The sequence below is a fragment of the Choloepus didactylus genome, chromosome 7 (genome assembly GCF_015220235.1).
Source record: "Choloepus didactylus isolate mChoDid1 chromosome 7, mChoDid1.pri, whole genome shotgun sequence".
Lineage (NCBI taxonomy): Eukaryota > Metazoa > Chordata > Mammalia > Pilosa > Megalonychidae > Choloepus > Choloepus didactylus.
The window spans coordinates 39,462,573-39,482,693 of record NC_051313.1 but is presented as its reverse complement, the minus strand read 5'-3'; the positions used below and the strand labels follow the sequence as shown (position 1 = coordinate 39,482,693).

The 20,121-nt window shown below is 37.4% G+C and overlaps 1 pseudogene; it reads right to left on the bottom strand.

Annotated features, from left to right (window-relative positions):
- Window positions 1-8,283: 8,283 nt before the first annotated feature.
- Window positions 8,284-20,121, bottom strand: part of LOC119540202 — a 29,303-nt pseudogene continuing 17,465 nt past the window's right edge.

Sequence of the window (20,121 nt, the reverse complement as noted above, 5' to 3'; positions counted from 1 at the left end):
CGCAATAAAAATTCAATAAAAAGGAAATACACTCTTGATACGCACAACATCATGCATGAATCTCAAATAATTATGCTGAGTGAGAGAAGTGGACAAAAAAAGTGTACATACGGTAGGATTACATTTAGATAAAATTCTAGAAAATGCAAACTATTCTTTAGTGAGAGAAAGCAAATCAGTGGTTGTCTAGGGATGGGATAGCATAGGAGAGAGCAGGAAGGAGGGATTACAAAAAGACAGGAGGATATTTTTATATACATTCGTTATCTTGAGTGTAGTGACAATTGTACACTACCAGAATTTATCAAATTGTAGTTTTTAAGATGTACAATTAATGTATGTCAGTGATACTTCAATTAATCTGTTTTTAAGAATTCTTACATCCATGTCCAACTGACTTTCTTCAAGGGTGCCAAGACCATTCAATGAGAAGAGAAGAGTCTCTTCATTAAATGGGATATTTAGATATCCACATGCAAATAAATGAATTTTGACCCTTACCTCATGCCATATTAAATAATTAACTGAAAATGAATCAACAACCTAAATATAAGAGATAAATCCACAAAACTTTCTAAAAATTTTTGAGTTTTTGAGAGGGGTGGAAATGTTTGGAACTACGCAGGGATGGTGGGTACACAAGATTGTGAATGTACTAAATGCTACTGAATTGTTCATTTTATATGGTTAATTCTATTTCATGTGAATTTCACCTCAATAATTTAACTTTCAAAGTCCCCTTGGAAAAATAATCCAGAAAGTTAATATATCTCCAGCAACAAAACTGAATTTTCCAATCATGGTTTCACCGAATTGGCAACCCTAAATAGGCCGTCTTCCTTTCATGAAAAAATACTGGGCTTCACGATAACATCCAAATTTTGTTTGGGACTGCGTAGACCAATTCAGATTGAAAGCACAGTACAAGATGTCACATCAGGGTTAGTTAGTTATGCAAGAAAGCACTATGGGTGGAGTTAGCCACCACCTGAACCTGTTTCAACAGAGCATCTATTGTATGAAGTGAAACTGCCTTAGGCGTTTTTTGAAACCTTATCTGGAGAGTTTTGATAGCTGAGGAGTTTTTCCCACATTAGCCAAAGGCCAAAATATTTCAATTCCCCTGTTTTCACAAACACCAAAGTTTTGTTGATTCCTCTCCACACTCCCAGTCCCCACCACCCACCCCCACTTTTTCCTTTGAATATTAATTCTGGGAAAAGTTACAACTTTGAGAAAGTACACTAGTGTTTAAAACATATTAAAAACTTGTGGGATTCTTTTTCCCCATAAAACCTCTATTCATTCCTATGTTTCTGCTTACTATTTTAAAAACTCATTATTTATTATTTTTGAGTAAAATCTGCATCTGATATAAAATTCAAATAGTAGGAAAAGGTATAGGGTGAAAAGTCACTCTCCTACCCCTATTCCCCACCTACCCAATTTCCCTCCTCAGAGGCATCCAGTTTTGCCAGTTTATTGTATTGAACTACTTGAGAGTCTATGCATATACAGGCAAATATATGGATGGATGGATGGATGGATGGATGGATGGATGGATGGATAGATGGATGGAGGATGGATAGCTGGATGGATAGGTAGATGTCTTAGAACATAGCATCATACAGTCTTCATACTTCAGTTAAAAATTATAGTTTTTAAAATAGATAGCATGTTCATGTGTTAAAATTCAATAGGTTTAATATTGGAGTCTTCCTTCTATCCATGCACCCACATCTATTGTCACAGCTCAAGAGGGCTTTTGCAGCTGAAGGACTAAAGAAAGCACCAGACATGTTCTGAGACATAAGCTTTTATTTGGGGCTTACCTACAGGGTGGGAAGTTGGTCATGTTGCCGTGAATTTAAGAGCTGCTCTGAATGGATTGAGGAGCTGCTCTGAATGGCGGCGGGTTCAGAACTTAATGTGAAGATACTCTGCACTTTGTCGGGGATGAACATGCTGGTTATAAGGGCTCGACATTCCAACGGATATGAGAGCATAAGGCAGGAGCGGGAGTGGGGGGGGGGGTGTCTTGCAAGGTAGGGAGGGATTGATTGTAATCAACAGGGAGGAAGGGAAGATTATAGATTATCTTGTGAACAACAGTTTCTCAGGGAGTTTCAGGGAGGAGGTAGTTCCAGGAGGGAGGCAAGCTATAGATAACGTTTAGCACTGGAGGCCTGATTTTACAAGGAGACTGGGTCAAACCTTAACTGTCCTAGGTCAAGCAAACTGCTGTGTGCAGTCTTCAAGGCACTTGGGGAAGGCCCTGGGCCCGGGCTCCCACATCCATCTTGTTCCTATCCTAAGCAGCCAGCGTTAATAGTTTCTTGTTTTGCCTTCTAGACAGAGTCTATGCATATACAAACTGCTTTCTACTAATAGCATGATTTTGTTCCGTAAGTGCAGGGACTTTTTTTGATTTCCTGTTTCTTCCCCAGCACCTAACATAGTTCTTGGCACCCAGGAGAAGCTCAATAAATGGATGCTGAATAGATATCTTTGGAATGAAATAACAGAAACACAGACATGACTCTTATTTCCCTTATCTCTCTCATTCCCATTTTCAAATATATCAAGCAAGTCTGATTGATCCTCCCAAGGCATTTTTCTCAGATTCATTCCTTCCTCACTTTTTGTTTGATCACAGTCCAAGCCAGTGTCTAATCACTTGATGCCTTAGATGCCTTACAACTTCCTGAGGAACCTCCTAGCTATGTCACATATAGATAAATAGTTCTATATAGACAGAGAGAAGCCATTTGCCATAATGGTTAGGAATATAGGTTTGCAGTCACACTGCCAGGTTCACGTCCAGCTCTGCTGGGATCTTATGCAAACAAGTTACTTTAGCAAATCTATGCCTCAGTCCCCTTGCCTGTATAACAGAGATAATAGGGGTTGTGAGATAAATGAGTTAATATGTAATGCACTTAGATATATGCACCTGGCATATAATAAGTGCTCAGTAAACATTAGCTATTATTATTATAGCAAGAATCATCTTCCTCAAGCATTACTTTGCATACATAATATGTCCTTTCCCATAAGCCTTTGAAGGTTCTCAGCAGCTCTTCATAGCAACTGTAAATTATATACGCTGAGCCCTAAAGCCCATTACCTATTTATCTTTTTCTCTTCCTCCTTACTCAACCAGTTATTAACGTGCTTGGAGTATCAGCTCCACTCGAGTAATGCAGTCTGCTACATTCGCCCCAAATGGGTTCTACACACTCACCCCAAAGCGTCAGTTAATAACATCCCTTCTTCCTAGTACTCTCTTTCATCTTGATTTTTCTTCCTTCCTTCTTTCCTCATTCCCTTTCTCTCTCTTCTTCCTCCTTCTCTCCTCCCTCTGACCTTCTTTGACTAGTTCTGACTCTGAATATAGAGATAAAATTATCTATACATTACATTTACATTTGTATTTCTATATTATACATTCTTACATATTTTCAAATACATGTGTCCAGATTACCCCATTAGATTATAATGTCCTCAAAAATCTGCTTGTCTATAACAAAATATTCACAATGTTACCAATATGTTCACAATTAACTCAAGGAAAAATATTTTAAGTTTCTTACTTTTTTTTTTTTTTTAACATTTGATCTTCTTCCAAATCCCCTGCCTTCCAGGAAAATTAAGGCAATAAAATACAGAGAAAGCTGTGTTGGATATGATCTGAGACAGGCTGTGTGGAAGGGAGGCCTTACAAGGAACCCAGGTCCAAGGCTACCGTTCCCAAAGCACTACCTTCCTAGAAAACATGTACAGTAAGTAGTTGAAGGACTGTCAGGGTTGCTATAGGCAACTGGTCTGAAATCTTAACAGTACATCACTTATTATTGACCATTATGATCATTGTGAAATATTTATTTAGCACTTTGTCATGAAGGCACCACACTTACAGGATACAAGGGGATACTGAGTGCTTCTTCCTTGTGATGAATTAAAAATCTAATGTGGTGATACAAACCCCACACAATATGCTAAGCCACCTGAGTGGTGCAAAAAATAAGAGGAAGTCATCATTAAGAGCTGTGACAACCAATTAGTGCTTCACAAAAAAGAATGAACTTAATCTGACCCTTGTAGAAAGAGTCAAATTATTTAATAAGCATAAGGAAAAGCAGATATTATAGGTAGAAGATGCTGTATGAAAATTATATTCTTTAACGTGACATGCCATTCTTTTATAGACAAAGAGGTCATTCAAATAACATCTATTGAGTACTCTCTGCAAAGCACTATGCAAGGTAGAATGGGAGGGATATGGACAGGAACAGGGTGTGAGTGCTGCCCTCCAAGAAAAGGAGAATATCAACCTGTAAATAACTAACAAATAACTTGCGAGTGAAGGAGGCTCAGAGAGTTGGAACCCCAAAACTGGGACAAAGGTTTCCTGACCACCACACTGTTGTGTAGTCTGTCTCTAGAACACAGCAAATCCCTTTAATGACAAATTATGGCAAAATGTTATAATTGTGGGTGACACCAGGAGAATAACAGAGTACCTGGTCCACTGCTACATTAGGCTCAGTGATTTGCATCATTGAATGATGATATTATATATTATTTTATTATCACCCTTATCATCTTTCTCATTGTAACTGGAGTTTATCAGTTCCCATCTAAGTCATGAGACCTTTTTGTTCCTGAAGAAGGATGAAGCAAGCTGTGTGAAAAGGGCCTTTTATTAGTATTATCCAATCCAATTTTCTCATTTTACAGATAAGGCAAATGAGAACTTGACTAAGTTCATGAGGCTTTCTCTTTCATCCGTTTATTTTATAAGAGGGGCACTTACATTTAAGTTTTATATCACAATTTGTCTTGTTGGACAGTTCTTAAACTCCTTATTTCGTGAATAATCCAGGGTGAGGCATCTGTGTCAGTTAGCACTGATATAATCAAATACTCTAAGTAATTTCTGTAGCCTATCCACACATCCCCATTAGTAATGCAATACTACCTTCCCATGCCAGGTGAAAAACAGCTTTTGTTATTTCTCTCAATAGAATGTCAACACTATTGAACACAATAATACATAAGGAATTATATATTATATATAATTTATAAATTTTTAAATATATAAATTATATAATTTATTAATATACATCATCTTTTTTTCCCCAAGCTATAACTTTAAATGAGATCCAATCAAATTTGGTAATGGACTTCTGAATAAAGATATATGTGTTTTTCTCATGTTCTTCTGAGGTTTAAAGAAAAATCATGTACATGGGAAAGTACAGAGTTCCCATATAACACCGTTCACACAGTCTTCTCTATTATTAACTTTTTGCACTAGTGTGGTACCTGTGTTACAATTGATAAAACAACACTATTTTAATTATTGTATTAACCATAGTTCATAGTTTACGTTAGTGGTTCACGCTGTGTTGTAGTCATATGAGGTTTTAATGTTAGGAACATAAGTAAAACTGAAGTTGCTTTTGTCCCTCAAGTCAATCCTTCCTTGCCCCTACATATACTCAGTTATTATCTGCAACCTGGATTTTGTTCCAGTTCATCAAATAAATATAAAACTCCTATAATGTGTACTATATTATGCTTGACACAAAGGGCACAAAAATAAGAGATAATCCCCTAAGCTCAAATTGCTGAGTAGGCAGATAGACATATGCAGGAAGTTCCACGAAAGATAAATAGAACAAATTAACTTAGCATAATGTGAGTAAACTATATTTTCTTCTCCGTAAAATGTGTCTAAAGTTATCAGTGGCTTATGACAAGTCACCAGTGATGCCCATTTCAACTCCCAGTTTAATGGAGCGACTTCCATCTCTTGCTCTCAATAGAAAAATTATGTGTTGAATATAGGAGTTCTATGGCAATGAAGAAAGCAACTCTCCATCCTTAAACAAACAAAGAAACAAAACAAAACAAAACAAAAACAGCTGTATGTGTTAATATCTGAGCATATAGATACAAACCAAAAACTAGAGGATGAGAAAATCCAGTTAAGATTATATTTATTGGTGTTCATTGCCTATAGTAAAGATGTCATTTCAAACAAAGAATGAGATGAAACAAAAATAAGACAAAGAGCCAATGACAACTATTTATTCAAGTTCATTTTTTTAAATACTGGAAAATTTTGTTTAATGTTGGGTGCTCTCATCCTTAAATAGTTGCTATTCTGCATCACCCAAAGTATGAAAAGAAATATTATTTTCATGAAAAAATCCAGCCTCACAAATTATAGTGCAATCTAATCATTGTGTCATCAACATATTTGTTTCTTTCCATATTCATGAGTACGTAAAAGAGTATCACACACCAAGGGTGCGTGATAAATATTAACTAACACTACATTCCTACAGTAAACAATAAAATCACCTAGAATTTTTTTATTTTACCACTAGTCTTTTGCCTCTCAACTCAACAAAAATAAAGTACATTTTAGTTACCTTCACAATTAAAGTATTTTTCTTCAGACTTTCATTAACCAAAGCAATATTGGCACCAGGAATATTCCAGTAATCTCACAACAATTTATTAAACGCTACTCAAACAGCGTTCTACTCATGTTATGTTCTACTCATCAGGTAAGAAGCAATTTCCCTTTGGGGGACACAGAATGATGAGGCTGTAGCTAAGGTATAAGCATGTTTCACAGATTTGTCCTCTTAAATATAACAAAAAAGCATGTACTGAAAGTTCATGCTTAGAACTGGAATAAGGGTCTAATTGCTGCTATAAAACTCTCCTGCTGCAGTAGGCCATTTTACTAATTCTGATTATATTATGCTGATCTATAGCGTTAACTGACTTCCTACACTGGGGTGCTATGTTCACAAAAAAAAAAAAAAAGGCACTGGAAACTCAGTGTGCTTGTATAAATGCAAAGTAGACCCTTTGCCTTCTGCTACTCGGAGCTCCTACGGCAGTTTTGATATGAGGGCATCTGTGTTAATTATCCACTGTAAACTTAATATAATCTCACAAAACCTATGGCTGTTGATATCAGGGGATCAGAACTCACATGGACACCTGAGTACAATGTATTCAAGGTGACAGTGAAAGGTTTTCTTAGTACTGCAAGTATCCACTGGACCGAATAGATGTCAATCAATGTTAAACATCACTGGAAGGCAATGCACTAGAAGCAAGAAACAGAAACTTATGCTCAGTTCAAGAACTATGGGAAACCCTCCAATTTCATTCCAACTTTTAACAAAAACAGAAAGAGCTAACTAGGAAACACCGAACTACAGAAGACAAAACTGAATCCTTAGAGAGTTCAGAATCCGTCATTTTAGACCTCTGATTTGATGCTTTGATCCTTCTTCTATAAGCAAATGCCATCTTATTTTAAAGGCTCTTTTCACTATGGGTGAAAATGCTTCAGTATATAAGGGAAAAACAGGGACAAAAAAAGAAAAGAAAAAAAAAAACATCTTTGTTGAGCTCAGCAACTCTCGGACGAGGAAAATCTAGACCTGTTTTATTATTCCATCCACTAGAGCACAACATACTCTTTTAGCAAATACATATTGAGCTAAAAGACTATATTAGTTGTTGCTAAAGCCAGATTTTATCTACCATTGTTCATGTCAGAAGATGCTACAATTTATTATCTGCCTGAGTGGGTGTTGCTGAAAAGACCGATACTAGATTACTCTATAAATTACTGGGTGTGGTATATTTTTCCAGTTAAGAATTAAGGTTAGAAGGGCATAATGTCTGCAGCTGACTCTAAAATGACTCAGCAAAAAAAAAAAAAAAAAAAAAAAAAAAAAAGAAGAGGAAAAGAAAAAGAAAGAGGGAGAGATAGAGAGAGAGAAAAGAAGTGTTTAAATAAATATAAACATGTGTCTATATATATGCATATAAATATATAATATTATAATGTAAAGAGTATCTGGGGATTCTTTGTATTATTCTTGCAACTTTTTATGTATTTCTGAAATTATATAAAAAAATATTAAAGTAGAATTAAGGTTCAGGAAAGTGAAACATAGTTTTGACTGACATGGAAAATCAGAATCATTTTTAAAATTGATATATAATTTTTAAAATTGATATATAATCATTTTTAAATTGATATTTAATATAGTGTATGAATACCATAATGGAATATTTTTGAAAGAATCAGGATCCATTAAAACAGCAATTAAAATTATCCTGATCCCAAATTATTAAGCAAACTGTATATGCACAGAAACTTTCTTAATTCTATGTTTTATTTAACAGCAAAGCTTGTATTAACTTTTTTTTTAAGAATTGTTTATTTACTGAACCTGGGGCGTATTAGATACACAACCAATTTTAAATTTACATCTTTAATTCAATTCTGAAGTATTTTCACACACACAAAAATAATTGGCATGCAATAATTGTCTCAAGGTGAATCACAGTCACCTTATCAAAAAACTGTTGCAAGTATTTTCACCCAACTTTAAAAAAAAATTGTTTAGCTGAACATGGAAACCTGTAACAAATTTAAATTGATTATATGAAACTCATTACTTGCAATTTTCCCCTTTCAAAGATTCAAAAAAAATGTGCAAGTAACAAATACATGTCAGTCTCAAACATAATCCTGGATCATCCCCACACCAAGCCAGATGCTCCTTTGACTTTTAAACCCATTATCAGAGACCAAGAGAAAATCATTTCAGTTTATACAAAATTCACATGTGCCAAAAATGAGAGACCCAAAAGAAACAAAAACAAAACCCTAGTACATGACGCAGACCAGTCAGTACACTAATTAAATAGTGGCCCAAAACAGTGGCTGAATACCATTGCAATGAAATCTAAGAGGCTTTAACTGTTTGGAGTCAGAAATCCAGACTTTTCCTAGTTGCATGAATATCCACTTCCTACGTGCCAATAGCAGAGAAAGGGGACATGCCAGCACAGAAAGAAAAAGAGCTACCATTTGCTGAAACACCCAGAGACTTGGCTTTCAGAGAGACTTCTTGTAAGGTTAGGCAGAAACCAAAAAGTGGTTACTAGCTGCTTGTGTCATCAGTATAAATGGAGGTCTTTGAGTCTTAAGGTTCAATGTATAAAAATTTGGGAGAGAGGGGGGAATGTGTGGTGGAGCAAGTCTTATCTTTGAAGCAAAAACAAGACAGAAAGCATAAAACTACCCTGCCATGGTGGCCTACTCCAAAGTCAGAGAGCTGTGCCATTGGCTGGGCAGAAAATATCAAGATGCACATTGTTGTTTCTCATAAGAACTCAACAAAATTAATCTTTAATGACTTGACCTGCAGGAGAAGGATCCAAAGAATGCAGTCATTTTAGTGAAGTACTGATCAGCCTCTGCACTAATTTCTTGAGCAAGCTGCAGTTTATTATGAAAACAAAAGAAAAAGAAGACATGAAAAGGACTATACACTTGTATTTCATTTAATGCTTGAGTTCTGGAGGCAGAATTCAAATAAGAAATAATGCCAATCAAACGTCAAATTTTCATTATAGCTTTCCTAAAAAGATGTTTCCCCCTTTTATCTACTAATAACAAAGAAACATAAGCTGCAAATGTACAGTTCAGAATGTACAGTTCAAGATGTTTAGTAAACAGTGAGATATGAGGAAAACACTTTTATACAACTCTCCAGACTTCAGAACATCTCTTGGGATAGTGGATCTGCCCCCAATGTCATGGGAACTAGAATAAGAGCCTAAAAGAAGGACCAAAGGACCACTCTGCTGTTTGTGTTGTCGTGGATCGCTCTGTGTTTTCTCTCCAGAACTTCCATGTGCTCCTGTTCCTGCTTTACAGCTGTCATCGCCACTGCTAGCTCATTAATCATTTCTTCTAGCTTGTTCTGGTGAGCTTCTGTTTCCATGTCTTGTCTATCTTTGGAGCTATGGTGGACATCCTATTGCTGAAACAAAACTTCCGTGTCTCATCCTTGTGAGCAGCAAATGTGTATTACCCAGGGAATTCTCGGTGTCCTTTATAAATTCCTTTATTATCAGGCCCTGTAATCTCCACATGGACGTCCAGGAAGCTGCCCTCTGCCACCTGCAAGGTGAGGCATCTTTGTGCACGAGGTGACGCTGGAAGAAGCACTCCTCGGCCTGCGCACGATGCTAACGAAGTAGCCCGAGGCCAGGAGCATCAGCAGCTCGGCCCGCGTCACCGTGCTGGGGCTGGGCCGAGGCCAGGACCGGAAGTGCAGTCTTAGAGCCACCGCCGCTGCAGCTCCACTCCTTCAGCTGCGCCTGCCGGTCTGTTAACTTTTATGACATGAAACCGTAGAAAATAATTCCTTGTGTTTTTATTCACTAGCCAGCTTGTCAGAAACAACACCAAAAAGTAAAATACGAATGTGTTTAAATTTTTGCCTTTCAAGCACAAATTTCAGTAATCTCCCCACTTTGGCTCTTTGTTAATAGCAGGTTTTATTTCTGACCCAACCACTTCCAAGCTCTTTGATACCGAGCAAGTCCCTCGATGTCTCTGTATCTAGCCTCTTTATAAAATTTAGGGAGTTATATTAAATTGTCTTAGAAGTTCCTTCTAGCACTAACATCCTATTTTAAGTTCCTATTTACAAATAGGGGAAACAGAAATTCTAATCTTAAGTAACTTTCCAGAAGTCATGTCATAAGAGGAAAGCCTAATTTTAAAAGATTCCATCAGTCCTATCCTAGCTGGATAGATACACAGACAAGGAGCCCATTGTAGAAAAATCTTCCTAAACTTCCCAGGGCACACCTGCTCTCAGGCAGCCGTGTGCGACTGATCAGTTGCCAAAGCTCTTCTTGCTCTCCAAGATGTGGGGGCTGGGGAGTCATAAACTCTCTAGTTTAGTCTTGGGAATATTTTCATCTATCAGAGAATAGCAAACCTCCTGGAGACAGGAAGGTAGAAGCAGCCCTGGAGCGCTCTTGTTCTCTACAGAGATTTGGGGCAGGGATGACTTGGCTGCAGGATTGTTTCTACAACGGGCTTTGTGCTTTGTTGGTCCTTGTAGCTGCACAAACTCTTTCTGGTAAGTGAGAAAACATGTTAGACTCATTTGAATCCCTGCCCTTTTTATGTGATTTTAATTGTGGGAACTTAGTTTGGGAAGCTGTTCAAAAGATTGAGTACTGATCCTCTGGCTCATCAGCATGTGGTAAATGATCTCAGCTTTCTTTGTGCAGCTTTACACTGTCATAAGGGAGCCTCCTGGCATCAAGTGTCCACTTCTCTAAAAGGAAGAAAGAACAAACTTTGTGGGTTGGGTTTTCTATAACAAGACAGGCTTTCTGCAGAAATGCACTTACTTGGTTGAAAGTGGACACTAATCACTTTAATCATAGTAAACATATGGATAGCATTTGTAGTATGTCTTTCTCTAAGTACCTTACATATATTGACTCATTTAATCCTCACAACTACCCTGTGAGATAAGTACACTGTTCTCATTTTATAGATGAGAAAACTGAGGCACATGGAGGTTAAATAACTTGCTCAACGACATAAATTTGGTAAATGGTGGAGTTTCATGAACCCAAGAAATCTGACTCCAGGGCCCATGCTCTTAGTTACTGAGCAGCTATCCTCATAAGCCATTCGCTAGTCCTTCAGTGTACTCAGGACAAGGGTGCTCAAACTTAAGAGAGCATCAGAGTCACTTGAGGCACTTGTTTAAAATATATATTTCTGTTCCTTATACTACCACCCCCCAATACCACCAAGATTCTGATTCCAGTAAGCCTGAAGAACATGTATTTTTAACGAGGATCCCAAGTGATTCTAATATAAGGGGTCCAGTACCACACTGAGAAATACTGACTTAAGGAAAGAGGATTCTTAATCTCAAAGGAAAGAAAAGTATTTTTCACATAATTTACTCATTTATTCAGGAAATATTCATTAAGCACCTACTTTAAACTCAGAATTATATTATTCTAAAGAATGAAGTATAATGCCAACCCCATCTTATACTTCATTCATTAAAGTACTGTATTTATTACATATCTACTATGTGCCCAACAATGATAGACACTAACACAGATTCACATCCTCTTTGAATCCTGCCCTCATGGAACTTCTACAATTATTGCAGAAGTTAAACACAATGTGCATTAAATAGTTTTAATAATTCAACAAAATTACTGAACACTTACCATGTGTCAGTCATCGAATCAACTCATTTCTAGAGAAGAAATAATGTAAACAGAGAATAAGTATGGGTCAAAAATGAGTGATTCCTACCAAAAATACTTAGGTAGGAGTGCACAGTGCAGAAATAGGCCACTCAGTTGGATCATCTACATTGTAACCCTCAAAGCTGTTTAGACTTCAAATTAAATACTAGTTAAGTATTTCCCTGAAATTCCTCTGAGTTAAACCAGTTTCCCATTTTAATTAATTCATTTATTTATTCATTCAATAACTTGAGTGAACACACAGCACTGTACAAGAAGCCAAAGAATTTAACTCAAGGCACTTAAAATCAAGCTGGGAAAAAATATACACACTAAAACTAACAAATACAAAACAGAATATGAACAATATGATATGAAGTTGCATATGGAAATTTATAGGACAAGTGGAAGGAATGCCTGACAAATATTAAATGCTCAATAAATGTGGGTTTAGTGAATGTAGATTACAGTGGACTGGTTAGGACAAGTTTCCAGAGCAAGGGAAGTAACAGACTTGGACTGAGAAAACAAAAAGTCAATCTGGTGGAGCAAATGACATTAGGAAAGGGCCAGAGACAAAAATGAGAAGGAAAAAGAAAGAGAAAGAAAGAAAGAAAAAAGGATGTAGAGCATTTTGACAGATTGACTTGGATGGAACAACAGTGGGTGAGTTTGGGGGGTGGAAAGGAAGAGTGCTAGGTTTGATAAGGTTTGTCAGGTTCTAATACAAACCGAGCTGTCATGCTAAGTTAAAACATTTTTAACATTGTTAAGTACAAACAGTTTTGTTCTGAGAACTTCCTCATCCTTTTTTGAAATACATTGATAACAAAAAGTTAATTCTACAAGACCAGGCTATTTAATAAGTTAATATTTTATAAATAAAGGTAAATGCCATGAGCAAAATAAAATGGTGTAGACAATGTCCAGAATAGAAAGGAATTTACAGATTATTTTTTCTGATTCAACCCCTCTCTTACCAGGTGAGGAGTCAAAGATCCAGGCAATGTAGGGTCCTGTGTAAGGTCACACAGCAGCTATTGACAAAGCCAAGCAAGGCAGCTGCCTCACCAATACTTGATGGAATCTTTATGTTTACAACTCTACCTGAATAGCATGATTATTACTATTTGAAGATCAATATGAAAAATATGAAGAAATTGAGAAAAAAAGAAAAGATAAAGACACCTTAAACAGAAGACTTTGAAATGAATGTGAGAGAAGTTTAGACCTCGGTAGGATTAGGGCGGTGGCTGAGGGAAATGAGAGGTCAGGGACATTCTAGTTGAAAAGTAGCAAGACTTTTTTTTAAGGGTGATTTGCCTGAACAAGGAGGCCAATAAGAGAATTAAAAAAAAAAAAAAAAAGTCTCCAACTATGAATCTGGAAGTTAGACCTAATGGTTAAATTTGGAAGTGGTGACTGTTTAAGGGGAAAGGTGATGGCATTAGAACACATTTCAACAAGAAGTAATTCTTTAAAAAAGTAATCTTTAAAAATCAAATTAAACTTTTGCTCAATCTACTTTGGAGCTATATCAGCTTTTTACATTCTAGGAGCACAGATTCACTCAGGCCACCTCAAGCAATGGGAGTTCTATCTATTGTAAGGGTACATGTGACAATAAAGGAGGTAAGACTATGACAGGAACCTAAGAATAGCAATACTGTTGGGCTTCATTTGGAATGGAGAATGAGCATGTAAGTGGACAAATTCCAAGCACACTTAAGTGCGAGACTGAGCTATCTTGTCATTCTCACCTGCAGCAGGAATGCAATAGTCAACCAAGAGGGTGTCACTATTGCTCTCTATTTCTATGACTACCAGCCAACTACCCCATTTAGTCATAGCTTCTGCTTACTCATAATTTCAGCTTACTCATAGTCTCTATAATACCAGCTTCCAACTTCTCTCCCCCACAATTGACTGATTTTCTCATATATCCCAGTTCAAATTCTTGAAAGGAAATCAATCTGGCTGGCTTAGCTCAGTTCAAACTTCAGTGTGCATCAGAATCACCTGGTGAGCTTATAAAACAAGATTGTTAGGCCCCATTCCCAGTGTTTCTGATTAGTTAGTGTGGGGTGGGGCCTGAAAATGTGCATATCTAACAAAATCCTGGGTAATACTGAATTCACTGGTCTGGAGACCACATTTGAGAACCACAGTCCTACTTAATCACTGTTTTATCTGTTTGGACAGAGCAATAGGGGCAAGCTACTTCATATTGCTAGTACCATCTTTTTGGACTAAGTCTCAGGCTCATAATTGGAGATTTTTTTTTCAACTTCCTGCTCTTATTGGCCTCCTCATTCAGGCAGTCACCCATTGTGCTGGTTTGGATGTATTATGTCCCCCAAAATGACATTATCTTTTACGCATTCTTCTGTGGACAGGAAACGTATCAGTGTTGATTGGGTTGGAGACTTTTGATTGGATGCTTCTGTGGAGATGTGATTACTCAACTGTGGGCGAGATCTTTCATTGGATAATTTCATGGAGTTGTGGCCCTGCCCATTCAGCATGGGCCTTGATTAGTTTACTAGAGCACTATATAAGCTCAGACAGAAGAAGCAAGCTTGCTACAGCCAAGATGGACACTTCAAAGAATGCACAGAATATACGAGAGTAGCTGCAGATGAGAGACAGTTTGAAGATGGCCGTTGAAAGCAGACTCTTGCTCTGGAGAATCTAAGAGAGGGCAAGCACCCCAACAGCAACTAAGAGTGACATTTTTGAGGAACTGCAGCCTAGAGAGGAATGTCCTGGGAAGAAGCCATTTTGAAACCAGAACTTGGGAGCTGATGCCAGCCACGTGCCTTCCCAGCTAACAGAGGTTTTCCGGACACCATTGGCCATCCTCCAGTGAAGGTACCCGATTGCTCATGTGTTACCTTGGAAACTTTATGGCCTTAAGACTGTGACTGTGTAACCAAATAAACCCCCCTTATAAAGGCCGATCTATTTCTTATGTTTTGCATTCCGGCAGCATTAGCAAACTAGAACACCCATGTGACCGGAATGTTTCTAATGTTTCCTTTTATTTTCCTTAGTCACTTCCCCAATCCAGGGTCTCATCTGCTCAAGCCTGAATATCTATAGAAAAGCTTCCTGCTCCAAACCACCCTATACAGCTGCCAGCTTACCTTCTCCACTGACAGTTCTCAAATTCTTTGTGGTTTCCCTGATGTTCTGGTTTGCTAATGCTGCTAGAAAACAAAACACCAGAAATGGACTGGCTTTTGTAAAGGAAGTTTATTTGGTTACACAGTTATAGTCTTAAGGCCATGAAGTGTCCATCAACAAAGGGTACCCTCAATGGAAAAAGGCCATTGGCATCCGGAAAACCTCTATTAGCTCGGGAGGCACGTGGCTGGTGTCTGCTTGCTCCCAGGTTGAGTTTCAAAATGTCGTTCTCCAAAGTGAAGCTCTTGGGGCATTTTGCCCTCTCTAGGCTGCAGCTGCTCTTCAAAATGTCACTCTCAGTTGCTCTTGTGGCGTTTGTCCTCTCTTAGCTTCTCGAGAGCAAAAGTCTACTTTCAACAGCTGTCTTCTGTCTCTCATCTGCAGCAGCATCTGGGCCTGTGTGGCTCTTAGCTCTTTTTAAAGTACTTCAGTGATCCAATTAAGAACTACCCTGAATGGATGGGGCAACACCTCCATGGAAATAATCCAATGAATGGTCTCACCCACAGTTGATTGAGTCACATCTCCATGGAAACACTCAATGAAAAGTTTTCAACCTAATCAACACTAATAATGTCTGCCCCCACAAGACTGCATCAATGATCATGGCTTTCTCTGGGGGACATGATACATCCAAACCGGCACACCTGAATAACTTGAATTGGCCCTCTTTGCTTGTGACATTACACTAAACTTTGGAACACCTTTAAACTTTTTGCTCTCAAGTCAACAATATTTAAACTTTTGTTTTTTCACATTGACATTCCTTTTCTACAATGACCTCCTACACTTTCCCTTGAGAACCCACTTACCTGAAATCTCTCAGGGCGGGATAGTAGGATAAAAGTTTTATCTTTTTAATAAAGATGATTCTGGAACTGGAACCTCTAAACCCTCTCAAGTTCCAGGACTACATTTTCAACTGCTAGTTGCTAGTGCCACCTAATTGTACTTGCAGGAGCCCAGACTCCATCTCAAAGCCAAGCTCAACATTTATGCCCTCATGCTAGTACTTCTGCATGTTTTTATTTCTGTTTATAAATACCCCCATTTTACCAGTCATCCAGGCTTTTAAGCATAGTAAGTTGGATTCTTCTTTCCATCTGTTTTAGTCTCCTAGATGAATTCCATACAATGGATCAGCTTAAACAATAGGAATTTATTTGCTTATGGTTTTGAGGCTAGAAGAAGTCCAAAATTGAGGCATCAGCAAGACAATGCTTTCTTCCCAAAGACTGTGGAATTCTGGGGCTGGCTTCTGGAGATCTTTGGTCCTTGGCAATGCACATGGCAGCCTCTCCTGCTTTCTTTTCCTCCATTGGCTTTCATCTTCTGGCTGCTACACCTGGCTTTCTCCTCTGTGGCCTTTTTTATAAGGCCTCCAGTAATAGGATTAAGACCCATCCTGATGGAGCTGGGCCACACCTTTACTGAAGTAATCATATCAAAAAGTCCTATTTACCATGGGTTCACACCCACAGGAATGGATTAAGATTAAGAACATATATTTCTGGGGTACATAGCTCCAAGCCACTGTACCATCTGCCCCTCTTCTTTTCTCACTATACCTCATCCTACTACATCTAATTAAAGAGCGCAGTCCTGTAGATTCTACCACATACAATAGGGCCTGCTAAAACCTGTAGTTTCTGCTACAAATGTTATCATGATGTTCCAAGCTGTCATTTACCTTTGACCTAGACCAGTGTTTCTCAAATTTTCCCACAGAAGTACTTTTAAGAGCAGATAAAATATAAGGGGTAGGGAGGAGAGGACCCTTAGGGAGTGTAGCCCTAAGCATCCTTTAAATCTTCCTCTACCCACATTGGAGAAATTTTTAGATAGACTCCTGTATATTTTTAAATTTATGCAGATTTTGCATTCTCCTCCACCCATGTTTTCTTAAACTTTTTATTTTGAAATAATTTCAAACTTACAAAACAGTTGTAAAAGTAATACAAAACCCATACAGAAAACTCCAATATAACCCACCTTCCAGATAACCAAATCCACCAATTTTAACATTTTGCTACATTTGCTGTATCATTCTATATAACCATCCATCTATGTGTCTATCGATCTATCTCTCGTCATCTATCTATTTTCTAAACATTTGAGAGTAGGTTGCATACACCATGCTTACTGAACACTTCATGTATTTTTCCTAAAAACAAGGATAATCACTTACATAACCACCTGAAGTACAGTTATCAAGTTCAAGAAATTTGACATTGGTATCAAGTTTACAGTCCATATTCCAATTTTAAATATGTCCCACTAATGCCTTTTAGGCCATTTCTCTTCCATTATTAGATCCAGTCCACGATCAGGTATTGCATTTAAATGTCATTGTCTCTTTGTTTGCTCCTTTTTTTCTTAAATAGTGGAAACATATAGACAACATAAACTTTCCATCTCAACCACTGCCAAGCCTACCATTCACTGAGATCAATCACATTCACAATATTGTGCAACTCTCACTTCCACCCATTATCAGAACTTTCCCATCACACCCAAGAGAAACCCTACATCCATTATGCATTAACTTCCCTCCACCCCACCCCTGGTAACCTTTCTATCTCTGTGTGTTTGCATACTCTACCTATTTCACATAAGTGGAATCATACAATATCTGTCCCTTTGTGCTGACTTACTTCAGGCAACTTGATATCTTCAAAGTTCAGCCATGTATTGGCATGTATCAGAATGTCATTCCTTTTTTAAGGCTAAGTAATGTTCCATGGTATGTAATACCTTTTGTTTATCCATTCATTTGCTGAAGGATATTTGGGTTACTTCTACATTTTGACTATTGTTAATAATGCTGCTATGAACATTGGTGTTCAAATATCTGTTCGAGTCTCTGCTTTCAATTCTTTAGGGCATAAACCTAAAAGTGAGATTGCTGGGTATTATGGTAGTCCTATGTTTAACTTTTTGAGGAAGCACCAAAACGGTTTTACATTTTCTACCATTTTACATGTCTGCCAACATTGTACAAGGATTGCCATTTCTCTTCATACTTGCCAGCACATTTTACTTTTTAAATAATAGCCATTCTAGTAGGTGTGAAGTGGTATCTCACTGTACTTTTGATTGCATTTCCCTAATAGCTAATGATGTTGGGCATCTTTTTATGTGCTTAGTAGCCATTTGTATATCTTCTTTGGATAAATATCTATTTAAGTCCTTTGCCCATTTTTAAATTGGGTAATTTGTCTTTTTGTTGTTCTCCTCCATCTATTTTTGTTTTAACATAAAAGTAATGTTTTTAGGTACTTGTCAGTAAGCCAGATTGAAACTTAGAGAACATTTTCTATGTATATCACTGACTTCATATAGGGTACTTGCCCTGGTTTGAGAAGGACTCCAATATCCTCCTACCTGGTCTTTCTTATGCTAGTCTTTCTATATGCCATTCTGTCTCACCGCTGCAAGGTCAATCTTCCTAAACCACAGCTCCAATAGCCTCCAATGGTGCCCTGCTGCTATCAAATTAAGTGTAAACTGCTTTCTTTTGAATTCAAGACCCTCCAGAAAATGATCATTTCAATCTTATTTTCAATATTTAGTTGCTTTCTAGCAAGTTGAAATACTTTAGGTAGTATGTTCTCAGTATTTAATTGAACATGGTTGCTGCACATGCTGTTTGGTTTATAGTCATAATCATCTAGCACACTGGTTGTCAAAGTTTGTTCCTAAGACCAGTAGCAACAGAATCACCTAGGAACTTGTTTGGAATGCACATTTTTGAGTCTATTCCAGACTATCCAATCAGAATCTCTGGGTATGGGGGATGAACAATATGTAGTTTAACAAGCCCTCCAGGGGAGTGAATCTCCCTGGCAACGTGGAATATGACTCCTGCGGAGGAATATAGACCTGGCATCGTCGGATGGAGAACGTCTTCTTGACCAAAAGGGGGGGATGTGAAAGGAAATGAAATAACCTTCAGTGGCAGAGAGATTCCAAAAGGAGCCGAGAGTCAGTCTGGTGGGCACTCTTATGCACAATATAGACAACCCTTTTTAGGTTCTAATGAATTGGAATAGCTAGCAGTAAATACCTGAAACTATCAAACTACAACCCAGAACCCATGAATCTTGAAGATGATTGTATAAAAATGTAGCTTATGAGGGGTAACAATGTGATTGGGAAAGCCATGTGGATCACACTCCTCTTTGTCCAGTGGATGGATGGATGAGTAGAAAAATTGGGGCAAAAAAAAAAAAACCAAGTGTTCTTTTTCACTTTAATTTTTATTCTTATTATTTTTGTGTGTGTGGTGATGAAAATGTTCAAAAATTAATTTTGGTAATGAACACACAACTATATAATGGTACTGTGAACAACTGAATGTATACTTTGTATGACTGCATTGTATGTGAATATATCTCAATAAAAAGGAATTAAAAAGAAAAAAAAGCCCTCTAGGTGATTATAATCCAGCTAACCTTTGATAGCCACTGGCCTAGCATTTAGTTTTCAGTCTAAAACAAAGTAAAATATGGGTAATATAGGCATTGTTTTCCTTAAACAGAATGTAAACTATTAGGCAATTTCAAAATGTTCATTTTTAAGACAAAATGTTAATACTCACTAAAGGCTACATTTTGCTAAAATTCTGCTGCCAAACACATATATCATGCAGGCTTTTCTTAAGTTAGAAAATGTATTCTAAATGAATAAGAGCAGATTAAGCAATTTTTAATTAATTTGTCTCCTCCTAGTGGTAGGTGTTTATATTTCTCAGAATTTTATTTCTGAATTTCCCCACAAGACTCTTCTTATTAACTACAA